Here is a 22,573-nt window from a genome sequence, read left to right on the forward strand (position 1 = left end):
GTGGGCTCTGGGGACTTTCCACCTCCTCCGCACGTGCTCCCCACAGTGACAGTGGGCGAGAGCAGTAATTCAGGGTCAGGGTCTGGAGCAGTGGAGGCTCCAAGGCTGGGAATGGGTCCTGTCTGGCCATATGAGGATGGGTACTGGGGGCCGCCGCACAGTTGTCCACCTCGGGAACGCGGGGCGCAAAGGTCCCACAACTGCCACTGCCACTCCCACGGCCGCTCCTGCCACCAATGCTCACACATCCGTGCTGCAGCCGGCGTGATGGCAGTGGCTGCTCTGGACGGCCTGCCATTGCCATCAGTAATGCCACCAAGTAAGTTATATTTGGGACAAGTTCCTTCCAAAATAAGAATAGTTATAGGTTACCTAGTTATATTTTTTTATTACTTTGATTATAAACTTTTTCGTTTAGACAGGGTTTCACTGTGTCACAAAGGCTGGAGTACAGTGGTTTAATCATAGCTCACTGAAGTCTCAAGCTCCCGGACTCAAGCGCTCCTCCTGCCTCCGCCTCTCAAGCAGCTAGGACTACAGGCACGTGCTACCACCTGGCTAATTTTTTTATTGTTTATAGAGACAGGGTCTCACTATATTGCCCAGGCTGGTCTCAAACGCCAGGACTCAAGCAGTCTTCCAACCTCAGCCTCAGGTGTGAGCCACCATGCTCACCCTATAAACTTTTTTTTTTCTTGACTTTTTTCATTTTCTTTTTTTCTTTTTTTACTTTTTTTTTTTTTTTTTGAGACAAAGTCTCACCCTGTCACCCAGGGTGGAGTGCATTAATGCAAGTGAACACAGCCCACTGCAGCCTCAACCTGGACTCAATGGATTCCCCCACCTCAGCTTCCTGAGGCCACAGGGATGCACCACCACACCCAGCTAATAAACTTCTTAAAAGTTGGCCTACAGCGCTTTTTTTTCTTTACCATCCAAAATCATGCAATTTTTCAACTATTAGACTATTGCCAGCAATCCCTCATGGTGGCTTCTTTTTGTTGTTGTATTTTAGTTTCCTCCAAGAATATAAAGGCAATTTTAATTCTCTTGAATCTGTGTAACTAAACTTTGTTTTGTTGCTGTGTATTTTTCTCAAGGCAATTGTGCAAAAAAATTTTTTCCCTGCACATATTCTTTTCATTTCCCAGGTTCATTGATTTTTTAAAAGTCACAATGGCTTTTTCTTTACTACTAACATTCCTGCTATAATTTATGGATTTTTTTTTTTAATTTCACTCATTAACATCAAATACACAACATTGGTGTCACTGCCTGGCATATTTTCCCAACATTCTACATTTTATTATTTTCATTAATTTCTTATCTCTCAGTTCTCTGTTTAGAATCAGTGATATTTTAAAACTGGAGGAAGGTGAGACCCAGAGAAATTGACTTACCCAGAGTCAGGAGGGCAAGTAAATGGGAAGCCCGGACTCCACCACAAGTCTTCAGATACGGTACGCTTGTGATTGTATCACTCTGACTCTGTCTTCTGGAACAATAAGGTAAATTAATTCCCAAAGTCTGTAGAATATTGTTCATTTCCACATGGCAGACCTCTTATTCTACAATTGAATAAGGTTTATTTTAAGCCTCACAGCTTTAGGATCAGATTAATATTGATACAAATAGAAATAAATTTTTTAAAAGTTAAAGATTAGGCCAGGCACAGTGGCTCATATCTGTAATCCCAACACTTTGGGAGGCCGAGGCAGGTGGATCACCTGAGGTCAGGAGTTCAAGACCAGCCTGACCAAAATGGAGAAACCCCGTCTCTGCTAAAAATACAAAATTAGCCAGGCGTGGTGGTGCATGCCTGTAATCCTAGCTACTCAGGAGGCTGAGGCAAGAGAATCGCTTGAACCCGGAAGGCAGAGGTTACAGTGAGCCGAGATTGTGCCATTGCACTCCAGCCTGGGCAACAAGAGCAAAACTTTGTCTCAAAAAATAAATAAATAAATAAAGATTAATATAAATAGTAGCACTAAAAATGGATTAAATGGAAGAAAACTTGCTTTAAAACATAAAGTTTCTCCACTCTCCCCTTCATCCCTTATGGCCAATCTGTCACTGGTCCCTATTGCTTCTTCAAAGAATCGCCATACTTCCTTAATAACTGAGAAAAGAGTTTTACCAAATAGAAGTGTCAAATGTTGCAGGAATGCCATTGGATATGGTAATGAGTTTCTTAATAATTTCATAGTACTGTAAAAATGTTGGAGGCTTTCAGAATTTAATGATATTTTAAAATACAAGAATAGGCCAGGCACAGTGGCTCATTTCTGTAATCCCAGCACTTTGGGAGGCTGAGGCGGGCAGATCACTTGAGGTCAGGTGTTCGAAACCAGCCTAGCCAAAATCGTGAAACCCCCATCTCTACTAAAAATACAAAAATTAGCTGGGTGTGGTGGCTTGCACCTGTAATCCCAGCTACTCAGGAGGCTGAGGTATGAGAATTGCTTGAACCCAGGAGGCAGATTTTGCAGTGAGCCAAGATCGTGCCAGGGCACTCCAGCCTGGGCGACAGAGTGAGACTTTCTCATAAAATAATAAAATAAAATAAATAAAATAAAATAATTAAAATGCAAATCAACCTGGAAAACTTACAGACTAATGATGAGATTTCCCCTGTGTTACCTTTCTGATCATCTGTGTTTGCAAAAAGATTAATACTGAAGATTAATGATAGATGACCACTGGCTTTAATAGAAATTGAAATAACTTTGAATCACGTATAATCATTGAAAATGTAACCTTTAGCTTTAGAGGAATCCTTCAGGATACAAGCCAGTTGATTTTGTCATAAATAGTCATGAAATATTTTTATCAATAAAATCCAGCTATTTTTAAAATTAAAAATTGAGTAAAACAGAATTAAAAATAGCTTCTTAAAAATATTAAGGTAGGCTTAAATGTAACTAAACTTGTAGAGCAAAGGCTTTAAAATGTTCTGGCTTGAAATTCAAAGTTAAATTATTGAATTAACAATAGGGAGTTCCCAAAGGGACCAGCTTTATAAATATTATTAGTATATTTTTTGTTTTAACTTCCAAAAGGCAGTATTGAGTCAATAAAATTTTACTATCATCTACTATTTTCTAACATCAGAGCAAAGTACTGAACATACAGTGATGAGAAGAGGAAAAAAAAGACCATGTCCCTCCCTTCATGGAGCATACAGTCTGATACCTAGAATGTGCCAGACTCAGTACTTGGCCCTAGCCACTACCATCTAAAATTATTTAATCTAGGCCAGCCACGGTGACTCACGCCTGTAATCCCAGCACTTTGGGAGGCCAAGGCAGGTGGATCACTTGACCTCAGGAGTTCAAGACTAGCCTGGCCAACGTAGTGAAGCCCCATCTCTACTAAAAATACAAAAATTAGCTGGGTGTGGTGGTGCGTACCTGTAATCCCAGCTGCTCGGGAGGCTGTTGGAGAAGAATCACTTGAACCCGGAAGGAGGAAGTTGCAATGAGCCAAGATCGTGCCATTGCACTCCAACCTGGGCAACAAGAGCAAAACTCCATCTCGAAAACATTAAAATAAAATTATTTGATCTATATTTTGTGAGGATGTGATCTACAAATAAATGAGTCACTGCTTGCATTCTCAGGATAAACAAATGGCATTCTAGAAACCTTCAATCCTATTTGTCATTTTTCAAATTTTCATTATGGCAGTTTTTAAAAATACAGAAACATGGCCTGGCATGGCAAGTCACGCCTGTAATCCCAGCACTTTGGGAGGCCAAGGCAGGTGGATTGATTGAGCCCAGGAATTCAAGACCAGCCTGGGCAAAATGGTGAAACCCCATCTCTACAAAAAAATACAAAAATTAGCTGGGTGTGGTGGCACAAACCTGTAGTCCCAGCCACTCGAGAGGCTGAGGTAGAAGGATTAGCTGACCCAGGGAGGTTGAGGCTTCAGTGAGCCGTGATCATGCCACTGCACTCCAGCCTGAGCAACAGAATGAGATCCTGTCTCAAAAAAAAAAAAAAAAAAATACAGAAGCATTGAACATTACAATGTATGGTCATACACCATAATGCTCATAATACCATCATATACTGAGGCTATTTCTCTTCCTTTGCCATCTTTATTGTCATCCATATTGTATTAACTTTCATCGTCAAACCCATTACCTGATGACTCACAAATAATCTGCAGATCCTCCGGAGTCACATCCACACTGATTATTTACCGAATATTCCCAGCACAATTCTGTTTAGCTCTCCTTGTTAGAGTGGAGTCTTAAGGCCATACCCAGCTCTAACGAAGGCTGAGAAGGCCCCGAGTATTGTTGCCCAAAGTGAAGTTTGAGTTCTGTTAATAAGGGAAGCAGGAAAAATAGTTATAGGGTAGAAAATTACCAGTGTCTGACACACCCTTAAAGATGTTTTTATTAAACAAAAGGACCATCTACCCCAGAGATGAAATGCCACTTTCTAAACCCCAGAAGTAACTGCCATTGGTTTTTCTTTTAAATGGCAATTTTCCCCCCAATGCTTTGCATACAAATATCAGTAATATGTTGAGTCTCCTTTTTGGCTTCTTATAGTTTAAAAATTCTAGGAATTTAATTTCAGGAGCATTCTTTAATGTATGAGTTTGTGGTCTCCATATAGTTGGCTTTGAGTACTGTACATCATCATTGCAAAACACGTTTTGGTGTGGGTGTGTGTGTGTGTGTGTGTGTGTGTGGGTGTGTGTTGGAGATGGAGTCTCACTCTGTCACCCAGGCTGGAGTGCAGTGGCGCGATCTCAGCTCACTGCAACCTTCACCTCTCGAGTTCAAGCGATTCTCCTGCCTCAACCTCCCGAGTAGCTGAGACTACAGGCACGTGCCACCATGCCTGGCTAATTTTTGTATTTTTAGTAGAGATGAGGCTTTACCATGTTGGCCAGGCTAGTCTCGAATTCCTGACAGGTGATCCGCCTGCCTTGGCCCCCCAAAGTGCTGGGATTACAGGCATGAGCCACTGCGCCTGGCCAAAACATGTTTTATTAGTGGTATTTTAAGCTCTTTTTTAGGCCCATATATAAGAATGATCATTCATTTCCTTTTAAAACCAAAACTAAACATTATGTTTATTGATTTTAAAACAATCTGAAACCTACAGAAAAGTTGGAAGTCCACTACAAATCCCTCTTTTATATTGAGCCATTTGGGAGTCAGTTGCCCATGTGATGCCCTATATGTGGGACATTCTCCAGCAGAAACACAGTACAACAGTTAAAATTTATTTTTTAGGCTGGGAATAGTGGCTCTTGCCTCTAATCCCAGCACTTTGGGAGACCAAGGTGGAGGACCATTTGATGCGAGGAGTTCAAGACCAGCCTTGCCAATATGACAAAACCCCATCCCTACTAAAAATACAAAAATTAGCCGGGCGTGGTGGTAAACACCTGTAATCCCAGCTACTCAGGAAGCTGAGGCAGGAGAATCGCTTGAACCTGGGAGGCAGAGGTTGCAGTGAGCCTAGATCACACCATTTCACTATAACCTGGGAGACATAGCTAGAGTCTGTCTCAAAAAAGAAAAAAAAAAAGAAACAGAAAGTAAAAATTGATTTTGTAATCCATTTAAATTGATTTAAATTTTAGTCCATTTTTAATTATCAATTGACCTTTATAATCAATAATATCTAATCCTGAAATCCCATCATGTGATCAATTATCCCGGTAAAATTCCTTATAGCAAAAATAATGGATCCACTTTAGAATATGTGTTGCATTTAATTGTCACATGTCTTTGGTGCCCTTTCTCTGAAACATTTCCTCAGCTTTTCTTTTATTTCCATGACCTCAGTACTTGTGAAGATTACAGCTAGTTATTATGGAACATCACGCAGTTTCAACGTGTTTGGTTTTAGCAGGAACATCACCAAACCGATGATATTCATCACTTTACGTTCTTACTGCATCTCATCAGCTGACGCCCAATTTTAATTCATTCTGTTACTCATGACGTTCACTTTAATCACTTGATTAAAATGGTATCTGCCAGGCTTCTCCACAATGAAGTTACTATTTTGTCCATATGGAATTAATAAGTATTTTGTGTGGAGATGAATCTAGATAAATATTCAATTCATCATCAAACTTCCATTTTATTGTTTTATTTCTATTAGGCTCATGGTTTCCTATTTTGTTAAATGGATTATAACCTGTTACTATTATTATTTATTTATTTTGATGCTTAAATTGCTCCCATATTTGGCTAATGGGAGTCCCTTTAAATTGGTGTCTGTGTCATTTCGTCCCATCATTCCTTGATTATTTACTTTTTTTCTTGCATAAAAAAAGTGTTCTGGCTCATCTTATACCTTTCCTGACCCAGTATTGGAATCACTTATTTCTCCAAGGGGTAAAGTTGCTAAATAAAATACAGGATAGTCAGTTAAATTTGAATTTCAGGTAAATATATATTGCAGATATGTCCCATGCAATAATATCTTCTTTGCTAAATATTTACTGTATTTTCATTTGCCAAATCTGGCACCCTGCCAAGGAGCCCTGATTCCTTTAAGTGGTGAATGGTATTTAGACGCCACAATCTGGCCAGGAGTGATGGCTCACGCCTGTAATTCCAACACTTTGGGAGGCCAAGACAGATGGATTGCTTAAGCCCAGGAGTTCGAGACCAGCCTGAACAACATGGCAAAACCCTGTCTCTACAAAAAAAATACAGCGATCAGCTGGGCATGGTGGCATGTGCCTATAGTCCCAGCTACTCAGAAGACTGAGGTTGGTAGAACACCTAAGCCCAGAAGACGGAAGCTGCAGTAAGCCATGATTGTGCCACTGCACTCCAGTCTAGGTGATGGGAGTGAGACTCTATCACAAAAAAAAAAAAAAAAGAAAAGAAAACAACAACCACCAGAGCAGGTCTGCTGATTCCAGTTTTGTTTCACAGTTCTTAGGCTGTCTCGGTAGACAGTGCTAGGGAACACATACACACTCACATACACATTTACCTCTGTACATGTCAACATTGACATTGATGTCATATGGATACAGAAACATTGCATTCCATGAGTTCACACCGATATTCTAATTCTAATTCAATACCTCAGGGATTATTCCAACTTTCTCCCTTTCCATATTTATGACTCCTTTCAAAGTGAGAAACTGGACTCCCATGAACCTTAATATATTTATTTGTTTGATCCATCCCCTGGTATGTTAACCAAACTTGCATTGCTGCCACTGCTCCCTCCCCAGTGTCGCTTCCTCCTCAGTCTGTGCCCTGACCCTTGTGCCAGGCCATCCCCACATGTAGACACCCCCTTCCCTCAACTTGTGCTCTGGTAGCTCACCCAGGCCACCCCACGGTATGGATGCCCTCTTCACCTTGCTTGGGATCTGGTACCCTGGGTCAGGTCACCCTACTGCATGGATCTCTCCTCCCCCTGCTCAGGCTCTGCCACCGTACAGCAGTCTATCCTCCACTCATAAACCCTCCTTGTCCTGCTATGGAACTTACACCACCAAGATCCTTCCCCAGTGGGATATCCCTCAATTTCAGTGTGTTTTTATTTAGCAGGAACATCACTAAAGTGATGCCATGCACACCCTCCTTATCTCGCTGTAAGCACAAAAGTCTTATATAAGTTACACTTAAGTTTGAACTATTATATTACTCTTATTGCTAATAATACCAACTGAGGTTTTCGGTGTAAAAGAAAGTTTGGCAGAGGCAACTGGAAAAATAGTTATCCAATGATATTTTTATTCATTTAAATTGAGTTGATACTAACCAATATTTATTGACTAATAATAAAACCTCAAGAGAAGTCAAAATATTAAATGCAAACTCTTGGCTGTAAACCTGTGTTTCCGCTTCCTCCTAAAACCCCCTAAGATAACAGTAAAGGAATGGAAATGATACAAAAAAAGATACAAAGAGAACAGAAGAGGTGATGGCAGCGGAAAAGAATTGTCAGGAAATTCTAGAAGATAAAAGTACTTGGACAAGGAATGACTGACTTAGAGAAAAAGAAGCTAAAGCCTATGCTCCTGCACCAGTGTCCAGCACTCTTAGGCTAATCCTTGATGCAGAACCCCAGAAAATGTCAGAAACTGAAGTCACTAATTGCCTCTCAAAACACAGGGTAAAGCAGAAAGCAGGCTTTCTCTTAAGCATGAATGGGCAACCAAGGATGACCACATGTTTGAGGAAAGTCTAATATAAAAGTTAAAAAGAAAATTAACCTAGAGAAAACAGACAAAATGGAAGTAAAAGTTATCAATATTGAGTTAAAAGTATATTAAAATGAAGGGGGGATGGTGGGGGCATGCATGAGTTTTAAGATCATTAAAGACTCAACTTTAATTGTGGGAAATTAGTAGATGTCTTGATTTCAAAAATTATGACACATATGTATAAGCATGTTAGATGCAAATACTAAAGGAAAAAACACCTAAAAGAGTGGAAAATGGTTGCTCTAAGGAAGCCATAGCAAATGAGGGGAAAGACAAGTGATACTTGATTTTCTTTGCTATAAGAAACTCTTGTTTTCCCCTATATCACTTTGATAAAAATAATTTAATTTAAAAAATTAAGTTTATACAGATTGATGTGTCTTAATATAGCACAGTTAGATAAGAAGCAGACTGAAGTGGAAACAGCCAGAATTTGGCACCTAGATTCAAGTACCAATTCTGCCCATTTACTGTTCATGTAACTGTACAATAACCCTTGAGATTCAGTTTAGTTTACACATTTGTAAATTGGGGATAATTATACTTGCCTTACTGTATTAGCTTGCCTGGGCTGCTACAACAAAATGCCATGGGCTAAGTGGTTTAAAACAACAGAAATTATTGTCTTACAGTTCTGGAGGCTGGAAGTCCAAGATCAGGGTGTTGGCAGGTTTGGTTTCTCTGAGGTCTCTCTCCTTGGCTAGGAGATGCCCACCTTTTTCCTGTCTTGAAATGGTCCTTAGTGTATATGTGTGTGCATTCCTGTTTCTTCCCCTTATAAAGGTATCAATCATCTTGGATTAGCCCCATCCCATGGCCTCATTTTAACTTAGTCACCTCTTTACAGACCTTATCACTATATACATTTACATTTTGAACTACTAGGGGTTAGCACTTCAACATATTGATTTTAGGAGAATTCAATTCAGCACCTAATACCCACCTATTACATTCATTCATTTGCTTAGATTTGTCTCCTTCCATGTTCCAACCTGTGCTAGGCACTGAGGATTGAAATTGAGAATCAGATGAGATAATGACATTTTGAAAACTAACTTAAAATACAAAAAAAAAAAAAAATCGCACACATTAAAGTATAGCCCACCTACATAATGCTTTGCTTGCAGGAAATCATTAAATTGAATGAAGTGAAATGACGAAAATGAAAGCTTTCTAAAAGGGGAAAAAATGGGAAGCATGGACAAAGTTATAGAATAGCAACTATTATTTTTAAGCACCTGATAGGTGCCAGGCACTGACTATAAAACTTACGTAAATGGTCTCATTTAATCCTTAGTATGACCCTGCTGGGTAGCTGGCTACCAAAATCATTTTACTGGTAAGAAACCTATTACTAAGAGACTGTAACATCCCAGAGGTTATACAGCCTTGTGGCTTGAATTTGGATCTACTTAATGCCAAAGGAACTCATGTTCCTTTTACTACTCTCTACTGTGAATCACAAACATAGAGAACTATGGTTAGGCTCTATTTCTTTGCATTATTTTTTGTTAAATATTACGTATGTTCAAAAAACCGTTATTCATGTGTATGGAGAATAATAATAAAATGAACACCTGTGTACTCACCAGCTGGCTTGAGAAAGAGAATATTGCCAGTACCTTAGCAGTCCCTGCATACATCTCTCTAGCCCCATTCTCTTCCCTTTTTTCCCAGAAGTAACCATTATTCTAGTTTTGTGCTTACCCACCTGTGATACACACACACACACACACACATTTTCATTTTCCATGGTTTTTTTCACAAATAAGACTTTTTATTTGCCATTTTAAATGTCTGAGCATTAAACGGATTCTTGGACTGGTGGTTCATATCCATCAGCTCATTCAACTTTAGCACCTGTCTCTTCTCCAGTAGCTTTTCCAGAACTGCTACCTTTGCCATGAAGCTCCATGAGATTTCCCAATTCAAACTTGGTCTTCTTCAGCATTTTTACTTTTCTAATGAAGACATCATTGAAAGAATAAATAGATTGGTAAGCCTTATCTATGTCTTTTCCAATGCTGTCTGGAATCAGTTTATTGACCACTTCTTTCAAGTCATTTGTCTGTACCTCTCGGGTCATGATTTCCATCATCTTCTTCCAGATTTGGTGGACCTGTTGGTGCTGAATGTAAGAGGTCTTCCGGATCTGATTGTTAAGTTTTCTAGTAAAAGCAACACAGAATAGACAAAGCAAGTAACCATCAGTAGTCTTGACATCAACATGAGCTTCAATCATGTCTGCCATTTTTTGACCACATAACACATTCTGCCACAGGTAAGATCCATGCCATGGAAGTTAGGTAGTTTTTTCCCTGAACACCTTTAGTAATCAGCTTGAAGTTTCTAAATGCAACTTCATAATTTTGCAGATCATCAAGACTCACTTCAAACACACGACCCTTGAGGCCATCTGATGCAATTTTGTTTCCTTCAGTCCTGGTGACTAGTGTCTCTCCAATATTTCTTATATTGAACATAGCAGGTGCTTTCACATCATACCAGTCTTTCTTAGAAAATAGATCAACTAGGCTGGGCATGGTGGCTCACGCCTGCAATCCCAGCACTTTGGGAGGCCAAGGTGGGTGGATCACGAAGTCAAGAGATCGAGACCATCCAGGCCAACATGGTGAAACCCCATCTCTACTAAAAATACAAAAAGTAGCTGGGCATGGTGGCGCTTGCCTGTAGTCCCAGCTACCCGGGAGGCTGAGGCAGGAGAATCGCTTGAATCCAGGGGGCGGATGTTGCAGTGAGCCAAGATCACGCCACTGCACTCCAGCCTGGTGACAGAGCAAGACTCCATCTCAAAAATTAAAAAAAAGAAGAAAATAGATCAACCACTTTCTTCTTGGTTCCCCTTTTGCTGCCTTTTGTGAGGCACTTGTTCTTGCTGCTCAGAGAGCCAAAAGGCATTTTGCATGTTTTCAAAATCTAAATGATTCATGTGTTATTCTGGGACTCACTTGTTTCCTACTCAATATTAGGTTCCTAACTTATTCAGGCTGATACACGTAACCATCATTATATCCCCAGGGCCTCTGATGGTCTAGTACCACCAACCTAGTCTCCAGAATTCTGTTATTCCCATTTACTCTGGGACATTTCTTACCATCTATCTTAATCTAGAGGACAAGCAGTTCTGAGCTTCTCAGAATATATTAGCATATTGTTTATCACTTTAGTAAGGGAGTGTCCTCTAGGACCTCCCAAGAAACATTGTTGGCTGGTGGGTTCTCTGGTATTACATAGTAAATGCATTCTTGGCCAGGTGCGGTGGCTCATGCCTGTAATCCCAGCACTTTGGGAGGCTGAGGTGGGCAGATCGCTTGAGCCCAGAAGTTCAAGACCAGCCTGAGCAACATGGAAAAACACCATTTCTACAGAAAATACAAAACTTAGCTGGGCATGGTAGTGCATGCCTGTAGTTCTAACTACTCAGAGGGCTGAGGTGGGAGGATCACTTGAGCCCAGGAAATTGAGTCTGCAGAGAACTGAGATTGTGCCACTGTACTCCGGCCTGGATGGCAGAGTGAAACCCTGTCTCAAAAAAAAAAAAAAAAAAAAATGCATCCTTACTTCTAATCTCTTTGAACTTGCTGACCTCTTCTTCATCTCTCTTCTAAGAGGTTCCAGCATCTCCATCTTGTCATTATTTTCAAGTTTCAAGGAGCTATTTCTGCAATGTATTAGGTACAGTTCTAGGCATTCTACCAGAAGAGTGAGTCCCGTGTCACTGAATAATACACCTGTATTAACAAACTGTCCCCTATTCAGTCTTATATTCTGCCCTCCCTGATTTGGCACCTTTAAGATTCATTTCCAGGCAAGTTCTCCCACTTCCTGCTAGTACATATTTGCCAGGTTTTGCAGTGCTTTTGGTGAATAACCCCTTTCTTCAAATAACAGTATTTCCTTGCTTGACTCATAATAAGATTTCTCACTATTGGTCTAGAAGCAATGAAGAGAGGTAGGGACGGATCTTAGAAACAAGCATCGTCCTGCAAGGCATTTGCCCTTGCTACGTGAGACCTTGGCATAGTCTACGAGCAATAGAAGTCTGATTTCTCCTAGCAAGGAGAAAGGTTCCAGAGTATTCTCACTCTGAGTTTTAAGAGGAATCTGGGGTTTTAAGGTCCTCGAGCCCATCCACCCAAATATCTCCATCGGAACTCTCAAGGTCCCTCTCCTTCTTTTTCAGGTCCCTTACTTTAGCATTAGAAATTTGGGGGCTGGGCACAGTGGCTCACACCTGTAATCCCAACACTTTAGGAGGCTGAGGTGGGTGGATTGCTTGAGCCAGGAGTTGGAGACTAGCTTGGCAACATGGTGAAACCTCGTCTCTATGAAAAAAAAAAAAAAAAAAATTAGCTGAGCATGGTGGTGCATGCCTATAGTCCCAGTTACCTGGAGGCCTGAGGTGAGAGTAGATAGATCACTTGAGCCCAGGAGGTTGAGGCTGCAGTGAGGCGTGTTCGCACCATTGCACTCCAGCCTAGATGGCAAAGTTAGACCAAGAAAGAAAAAAAGAAAGAAAGAAAGAAAGAAAGAAAGAAAGAAAGAAAGAAAGAAAGAAAGAAAGAAAGGAAGAAAGAAAGAAAAAGAAAGAAAGTTAGCTGGTTGGTGGACTGTGAAGCCAGCCTCCTTTTTAGCTCTGTTGCATTTAAAATCAAACTTGGGGTCTTATTCTTCAGCTCATTATACCCTCTGTCTACAGATGAGGCTCCCTTTAAGTGATGCCATGAAAGATTTCTGGCTTTTAACCCATGCTCTAAGTCAATGATTACCTCACCTGAGCCTGCTATTTCCTTCCTTTGTGGCTTCTCTAGTAGTTAACAACAACCAACCAGCTCCACAGTTGTCATAATTATCATTGTCCCTGTATCTTTCAGTTCAAGAGCTACTCTATCAGCCAGTGCATTCCCTCCCCTCCCCCCCACACCTACACACTACCCCAGTTAATCACAGGCAAGACTCGTAGTAATAGTGATGCTATAGCACTCCAGAGATCATCACTGCCCCACTTACTAACAATGATGGGGTTTCTGTTGACCTGCTCTCTGTTGGCCAGCAAGTGATCCAATGCTAGAATCTCATTCTGAGGGTCTCCTGCCTTGGGCCACTGCTCTGATTTACTGACTTAGGCTAGGTTCCTCCAAAACTAAGGATTTGAGTACAAGTGGTAAGGTTGAAGTGTAAAATGTACCAGGAAGAACTAGTAGAGAAGTGGAGACATGAGCCAGCAAAGGAAAGAGGCCAGCAGAATATTTAATTGCCAGGTTACCCACTGAGAACAATTGGGGCTCAATCCCACCAAAAACCTCTGGGAGATGTGGAATACACATCAAAATTTTCCCATCCAGGGGGTGCAGGAAAGTTGGGGTATTTGTCTTTCAACTCCCATTTGCCCTTGAGTAAGAGCTGTTCCCCCAGCATGGACCTGCCCCATAGACAGAGAGAAGCTTTTGGGCCACAGGCAGAAAGTCACAGGTGCTTTCAATAACACTGGCTTTTACTAGATAGTCCCAAGGGATCTGGGGGATGTGGGCAGGGCACGGATGGCTGTCAGCTATACATGTTCCAATGACTTCCTGTCTAAAATAGCTTTGTCACCCTTCTTTATCATTACCCTTCCTCTTCAGCTGCTTTCTTTTACTTCTACCTGACATTCTATTCTATTTCTATTTCTTTTGTCTTTCTTTCTCTCTCTCTCTCTTTTTTTTTTTTTTTTTTTTTTTTTTTTGGAGGCAGGGTCTGGCTCTGTTGCCCAGGCTGGAGGCTGGAGTGCAGTGCAGTGGTGTGATCTTGGCTCACTGCAACCTCTGCTTCCTGAGCTCAAGCTATCTTCCCACCTCAGCCTCCTGAGTAGCTGGAACCACAGGGGCACACCACCATGCCTAGCTAATTTTTTGTATTTTTGGTAGAGTCAAGGTTTCACTATGTTGCCCAGGCTGGTCTCAAACTCCTGACCTCAAGTGATCCACCTGCCTTGGCCTCCCAAAGTGCTGGGATAATAGGCATGAGCCACCGTGCCTAGCCACTATTTATATTTATTTTCTTATCTGTCTCTCCACTCCCACTAGAATATAGGCCAGGGACTTCATCTGATTTATTCACCACTATATACATCCTTATACCCAGAACAGTGCCTAAGACATAGTATGGACACAAAAAAATTCAGAATGAATGAGTGAATGAAAAAAAAGTGATATTTGCAATATAGTTTGAAAACAGCCTCTGCGACTAGGAAGTTAGGAAGGAGAAGGAAATTATTAGGGTTTGAGAAGAGAGGTTAATTGAGTGGAGCCATAAGAAGCGAGTATGAATTTGCCAAGGGAATCAAACATGAAAAAGTTGTTCCTTTCAAAAACTTTTCGGTTTCAATTGACTAAGAAGAAAACAGCTAATGCATTGAGAAGAAATAACAGAATTATAAAAATCAATCCTCTTTTAAAAACCAAACAAACAAACAATGGAATAATCAGTTTAGCCAAGGATTACCAATGGACGCTAAAACTGTTAGGAAAAAGTTAATGCCAAACAAGATATTCAATTGTGGTTAAAGTACAGCACACAGATTGCTTGCTAATTGCTAAGGAAAAAATACGCCTTCATAGAAGAGAGATCTAGCAATCACCACCTTAAACACACGATCAAATTTAGCATCACACAGTGAAACAGCCTATTTACCTCCTCTTGTGATACAATATGAAGGACCCAGCATGATCTAGGAAGTATTCTTGCCAAAAATAAATCAAGCCTTCAGGCCTAACTTCCAAAACATGGAGGTGTAAGTTAAACATCATCACAAGGAAATAATTGGACCAATCATTTTTGTCTGGATTTTTTCACTTAGCATAATTATTTTGAGTTGGTTTTTTTCCCTCCTGTATCAACGGGGTGTTTGTTTGTTTCTTTGTTTGTTTTTCATTTCTGAGTTCCATTGTGTGGGTATACCCCAATTTGTTTATCTGTTCACCTGTTGATGGATATTCGAGTTGTTTCCAGTTTGGGGATATTACAAATAAAGCTACTAGGAACATTTGTGGACTCATGTTTCTTTCGACTTTTGCTTTCGTTTCTCTTGAGTGAAAAACCTAAGGGTTGAATGGCTGCATAAGTATTCATAGACAGTTACATCTGGCAGGTATGTGTGTAATTTTTAAAGAAATGGTTCAACTGTTTTTCAAAGTATCATTTTACATGCGCACCAGCAGTACATGAGAAATCCACATTCTCATCAATGCTTAGTTTGGTCAGTCTTTTTACTATTATCCATTCTATCAGGTGTATGATGGTATCTCCCTGTGGTTTTAATTTGCATTTTAATTTTATGAAGCCCAACTGATTGATTTTCTTTCTTTTATAGTCCAAGCTTTTTGTGTTATATTTAAGAAATCTTTGCCAAACCCATAGTCACTAAGATTTTTCCTTCTGTTTTCTTCTAGAAATTTTACAGGTTTTTTTTGTTTGTTTGTTTGTTTTGAGACAGTCTTGCTGTGTCGCCCATGCTGGAGTGCTGTGGCACGATGTCGGCTCACTGCAACCTCCACCTCCCAAGTTCAAGGGATTCTCCTGCCTCAGCCTCATGAGTAGCTGGGATTACAGACACAAGCCACCATGCCCAGCTAATTTTTTGTATTTTTAGCTTTTGCATGTAGGCCCTATGATCAAATTTAAGTTACTTTTTGTATATGATGTGAGGTGAAAGTCAATATTTATTATTATTTTTATTTAGAGTATACGCTTATTCTAAATCAGGTGCGAAGTGCTGAGATTGAATATACAGAAGATACCAGTGAGAAGGTAGACACTGGTAGGAAAAGGACTTGGTGACTGACTACAGTCTACATTTTCCAGGACAGTCCCGATTTTTAATTTTCTGTCCTATTTTCCTCCCAACTTCTATTATTAAATAGTTCAAACATACAGAGAAGTTGAACTAGTCCTACTATGTAGAAAACCCATATTCCTAGTATATAGATTCAACAGTTGTTAAAGTGTTTCCATATTGCTTTATTTAGATATTTTTCAGAACCATTTAAACATAAATTATATAAACTGTGACACTTTACCCCTAAATGCTTCAAAATGCAACCTTAGGCTAGGCTCCTACATAAAAAGTAATACAATTTTTATACCCAAGGAAATTAACGATGATTCCTTATTGTCACTTTGTATTCAATCCTATTCAAATTTTCCCTAGTAGTGTCAACAGTGTTTTCAAACCAGCATTCAATCAAGTTGCACCCACTGCATTTGCTTTTTTTCTTTTATTTCTTTAGTCCTTTAATCTGGAACATTCCTCCACCTTTTGAAAAAAGAAGCATCTTATAGACTGTAGCATATACAGTACATATTGCATAATTCCATATATATAACATTTTGGAAAATGCAAATTAATCTATAGTGACAGACAGCAGATCAATGGTTATCTGGAAAAGAGGCAGAGTGGGGAAAGGAAGGAAAAGTGGATTGCTCTGAGGAAATTTTTGGGGTGATATGTGCATTATTTGATTGTGATGATGGTTCCACAGTTCTATACATACATCAAAACTACTAAGTTGTACATTTTTAATATGTGCAATTTACTGTATATCAATTATAATTCAATACTCTAAAAAGCTGGAGGGGACAGAATGCACTTGCTTCTAAATTTCTGATATCCTACTTCCACTTACAGCACTTTACAAGGGATTTGAAGAGGCATCTATCTTAAACAATAGCAATAATACACTTTAAGTTTTAAACTACATTTTATGAAAGTGCCTGAAAACAATTTCGGAAAACATTTAAAAATGCATTTTCATTTAAAATCAAAAGAAAAAAATTTCAGTGGCTGCGCATTAATTGCCTGCTGAATTAAAGAGGGAGCTCACAGAAGGGTCTAAACCTTTCTTTTCTGCCTTTTCTCCCATTACTACCTTATGTACATCCCATCCCAGATTGACTGAAGCCTGTACCACTGATGCCCTTGTCCATGTTCTTTCTGCTTGAGAGGCCCTCTTTCCACATGGGCCTCCTTCTCCCGTCAGCCATCTCCGATAGGTAGAAATCCTACTCATCCCGTAAAGCTTCTTCTGGAAGCTTTGCTGATTACTCTCACCCTAACCAGCTGTGTGTTCATTCCCACAGGCACCTCTACCCATGGTTCATCCCGCCCCCGGTGTTCTTTCCAGGACTGGGGCCAGGGGGAGGCAAGTGAGGCACTTATCTGAGTTGCAAATGTTAAGGGGATGCCAAATAACTCAGTAACCCAGTATTTTCAAATCAGTATCTAATCAAGAGTCACTCATTGCATTTAGTTGTCTCTTTAGACCCTTTTTATCTAGAACATTCCCCCACCTTTATCAAATGTATCTTGCAGAACGGTACCATATTTAGTACATACTGAATAACTCCATTTTCTAATTGTATATAATATTTTAAATAAATATTTTAACAAATCAAGATAATGCAAAAAATTGATGTTAAACAAAATATCAGAATTTAAAATAAAGACAGGATCAGCATTACTGATTCTTTCTGAGCCTTGGGCTCCAACATGGCTCCAGCCAGCACCGGCTCCTTTACAAACTGCTGGGATACAAGATCTCACTCATCTTGTATGCCCTGCCACACCTGTCCTAGGGCCTGGCAAGTCACAGGCACCCATTCGTCTGACAACAATTTTCTGCTCCTTCCATGTATTACTTCCCTCATTAAAAGAAACAAATAAAACAGCAGCAGTGATTAAGTCATCTAAGTTTAGATTCATGAAGGAAAAAATATATAACAGGTTTGTATTCAAAGAAAATAAGAATTATCTCTAAGACAAAGTATTTCAGCTATATCCTACAAGTGAAGATAGTCCACAAGGGGAAAAAAAGCTATTATTCTAAATATTTTTCCTTTTAAAATACTCTTTTTTATTGCCAATAATAATCAGCCTGAATAACTGAAATCATCACACCTCCTTCTTATCTTTGGTATAGACATTTTTTTGGTTATAAACAGATGCACAATTCTTGATATAAAATTTAATATACTACATATAGCCCCATTTCCAGATTTTCTTATCTTTCAGTTATAGATTTCTTTCTTGCAGCAAGGATGAAAAGAATTGTCTGTTTGTGGGCGTTCACATTCTTTGGGATTTAATAACCATTTTGACAGTCCTTTTTTGTTGGCCTAAGACTTTAAAATAAAATCTAGGGAAAGATTCAATGACAAATATGGTATCTCAGTATCACCATTGTGTTCCTGCATTAATCAGAGATTTAATTATTTAATTCATTTCTTCGAGTATCATGATATCATCCTGTGTAGTCTATTTTCTAATCTGGCTAAAACCGGTTTGGTTCTCATGACTCTGTAATACACGGATAGTACAGAAAACCTCAGTGCTTAAAGGGGAAACAAAACTAAAATAACTTACTGATTTGCTGTATATTTTCATGTTCTTAGAACTATTGTTTCTAATGTTATATGTACAATTAAACTGCTTTGTTTGGTAATATATTCAATTTTTAGCATTATCTAGTCTTATCAGGAGATAAACACAGCAGAATTCAAATGGCTTAAGTTCTCTCTGTGTAAAAGGATAAATTCTTGCTCCTTAAATTAGGGTAAATTATGCCCCACATTCACTGGAAACTTAAAACTGCCATTAACTATCATGGAGATCCATCAATTTAGTTCCATCTTAAGAGTGAACAATAATGAACAAGGATAAGAGACATAAAACATGAAATGGTTTTAAATGAAACAAAACTGATTAGAACCTAGGACTAGATTCCTCCATTTGTTAATCCAGTGAAATCTACCATATATAAGAGTATCTTGCCTATCTTCAGGGGGAAAACCAGCCAAAGACTTGGAGGATGTCTTATGTATTTTTTCATCAATATTATTGGTGATTCATAAATTGTCTTTTGAAAGTTTAACTATAATTTTAGACTTTATTGCTGACAATAGGCAGAAATGAATTCATGTATGTTAGTTATTTGCTAGGAAAGAAGATCTCATGATTCTTTAGGTTAAAAAACAAAAACGAAACAACACAGCTAGAGACCACCTTTTGGGGGACAATTGCCTTTCTCTTGCTTCATCAAGTTTTGTAGCAAGAATTAGAATAGGGCCAGGTGCTGTAACTCAATGTCGAATCCCAACACTTTGGAAGGCTGAGGCAAGAGGGTCACTTGAGGCCAGGAGTTCAAGACCAGCCTGGGCAACATAGCAAGGCCCTGTCTCCAAAAAATAAATAAATAAATAAATAAAATTAACTGGGCATGGTGACATGCAGCTGTGTTCCCAGCTACTTGGGAGGCTGAGGTGGGAGGATGGTTTGAGCCCAGGAGTTCAAGCCTGCAGGGAGTCATGATTATGCCACTATACTCCAGCCTGGGTGACACAGCAAGGCACTGTCTCTTAAAAAAAAAAAAAAAAATTAGAGCAGGATCTGCATTGTAAACTAAACCAGGAGGACTCATTCCTGTTACACGAAGGAGCTGGAACTGGTTAGTCTGGAAAATGGTAAATCGGTTATGGGATTATGGGTAACATTGATCTCCTCACAGATGATGTAAGCAAGTGATTTCCTCAGGGAACGAAGAGAAGAGTTTCAACAGACCAGGAACAGTGCTTATTGCCTTAGAAAATTCATTGTTGCTGGACACTGAATATAGGACAATTTCAAAGCTTAGATCAAGAACCGTAATCTTGTTTGTCTTGTCTACTCAGCACCCATCACCATGTATGGCACATAGTAGGTGTTTAATATAGATGACAAAGTTTTTAAAGTCTATAATCATGAAGATATGTGGAGGAAACAACAGCATATAGCTGAGTGAAAGAAGCCAGTTTGCAATAGATACATATGATTGGAACTACATACATTCTGCAAAAGGCAAAACTACAGAGATCAATGATCTCTGTAGCGGGTGGGAAAGAAGAATAAATCAGTGGAGAGCAGGGCAGGGGATTTTTAGGGCAATGAAACAATTCTGTATAATATGTAGTATTAGATACATGTCATTATATATTTGTCAAAACCCATAAAATGTACAATACCAAAATTGAAACCTAATGAGGTTCAAATTTGAGTCCTAAACTATGGACTTTAGTTAATAATAATGTATCAATATTGGCTCATCAGTTATAAATAACACATGTACTGCACTAGTGCAAGATATTAATAATAAGGGCAGTTGTGGTAGGAGAAGAAGGTATATGGGAACTCCCCGTACTTTCCTGCTCATTTTTCTGTAAACCTAAAGCTGCTCTAAAAAGTAAAGCCTATTAATTTTTTTTAAAAAAGTCAACGAAGCTTTACTGTGCCCCTGACTTTTTTTTTTTTTTTTTTTTTGAGACGGAGTCTCGCTCTGTCGCCCTGGCTGGAGTGCAGTGGCGCGATCTTGGCTCCCTGCAAGCTCCGCCTCCCGGATTTTACGCCATTCTCCTGCCTCAGCCTCTGGAGTAGCTGGGACTACAGGCGCCCGCCACCACGCTCTGCTAATTTTTTACATTTTTAATAGAGATGGGGTTTCACTGTGTTAGCCAGGATGGTCTCGATCTCCTGACCTCGTGATCCATCTGCCTTGGCCTCCCAAAGTGCTGAGATTACAGGCGTGAGCCACCGCGCCCAGCCTTGTGCCCCTGACTTTCATTCCAGGATGACATAAAAGGGGCTATCAGAAACTGGTTGAATAAATGATTGTGATATCCAAGGTAATATTCATTAGCATCTATTTTCTTTTTTGTTTTGTTTTGTTTTGAGATGGAATCTCGCTGTGTCACCCAGGCTGGAGTGCAATGGTGCCATCTCGGCTCAATGCAACCTCCGCCTCTCGGGTTCAAGCGATTTTCCTGCCTCAGCCTCCCAAGTAGCTGGGATTACAGGCGCGTGCCACGCCGGCTAATTGTTTGTATTTTCAGTAGAGACGGGGTTTCACCGTATTAGCCAGTGTGGTCTCGATCTCCTGACCTCCTGATCTGCCCACCTCAGCTTTCCAAAGTGCTGGGATTACAGGCGTGAGGCACCGCGCCTGGCCCTCATTAGCATCTATTTTCTTTTGAGTAAATAACTATTGAATGCCAGCTACAGGACTGCTAGCCAAGGTATGGTATAGAAAGAAAATAAACTGCTCCTTATCTGAGAACTTCAGATTGTTCTCAGATTTATTTACTAGTTTTCTCAAACAAATAAAAGAGCTGTTTTATTCTCTTGACCACAAGATTCTTCAAGATGGAAAATATGTACTGCCAAAGAAGAAAGAAACACTTTAGGGAGTGTGACTAGTAGGAATTTAAGCAAAAGTGATTGGGTCAAAAACAAAGGCTCAAAACTAAATGTACGAAGGCAGGGAAAGCACCTCGATAAAAGTGAAGGTGCATATAAATGAATATCAGAATTAGGATCTCTTAAAACAGTCAGAAAGTTTATGTATGTATGATTTTGTAAGTCATCTGTGACCCACTATAATCACCTGGAATTGGACAGAGGATGGAACAAAATCAACCTCTTTGCCTGCTTGCCTTGGACCCACCTCCAACATACACATGCACACACACATGCATGGACACACATGTGCACACACAAACACACACAAACTGTATTGTTTTTAAGGATCTCTAAGTTATAGACAGTTCAACGCAGCCACCGGAGGAAACTGGCATGGGAAAAGGAGATGTCCCATCTGGTGTTTAAAATGAAACAAAACAAAACACAGGTGTATACAATTAAGACATCTTTCTCATCACGAAAAAGGCACAGGTAGTTCTGCCTCTGTTTCCACACCCACTCCTTTGGCTGACCTTTTGTAACTTCCATTATTCTTCACATCTGGCTGGGTGTATAATTTAAGCTGGTTTTATCTCCACACCAATTGCAATACATCAAGTGGTAAAGAAGGTGACAAAATGAAAGCAATACAATTTTCCCTAAATCCCACCCCACACAAAGACAGGCCAAACTTGAATTGAGGTGTTTTGTTTTTGTTTTTGACAGAGTCTCATTCTGTCACTCAGGCTGGAGTACAGTGTTGCGATCTCGGCTCACTGCAATCTCCACCTCCCAGGTTCAAGCAATCCTCCCACCTCAGCCTCTGAGTAGCTGAGACTACAGATGTGCACCACCATGCCTGGCTAATTTTTTGTATTTTTAGTAGAGATGGGGTTTAGCCGTGTTGGCCAGGCTAGTCTTGAACTCCTGGCCTCAAGTGATCCACCCTCCTTGGCCTCCCAAAGTCTTGGGATTACAGGTGTGAGCCACCATGCCCAGCCAATTTAAAAAAAAAAAATTTTTTTTAAGAGATGAGGTCTTGCTGTGTTGGCCAGGCTGGTCCCAAACTCCTGGCCTCAGGTGATCCTCCTACCTTGA

At 39.9% G+C, this 22,573-nt stretch overlaps 1 pseudogene; it reads right to left on the reverse strand.

Moving 5' to 3' along the window:
- Nucleotides 1-9,774: 9,774 nt before the first annotated feature.
- LOC123573641 (small ribosomal subunit protein eS1 pseudogene) lies at nucleotides 9,775-10,775 on the reverse strand (annotated as a pseudogene).
- Nucleotides 10,776-22,573: the final 11,798 nt, after the last annotated feature.

The sequence above is a fragment of the Macaca fascicularis genome, chromosome 5 (assembly GCF_037993035.2).
Source record: "Macaca fascicularis isolate 582-1 chromosome 5, T2T-MFA8v1.1".
Taxonomy (NCBI): Eukaryota; Metazoa; Chordata; class Mammalia; order Primates; family Cercopithecidae; genus Macaca; species Macaca fascicularis.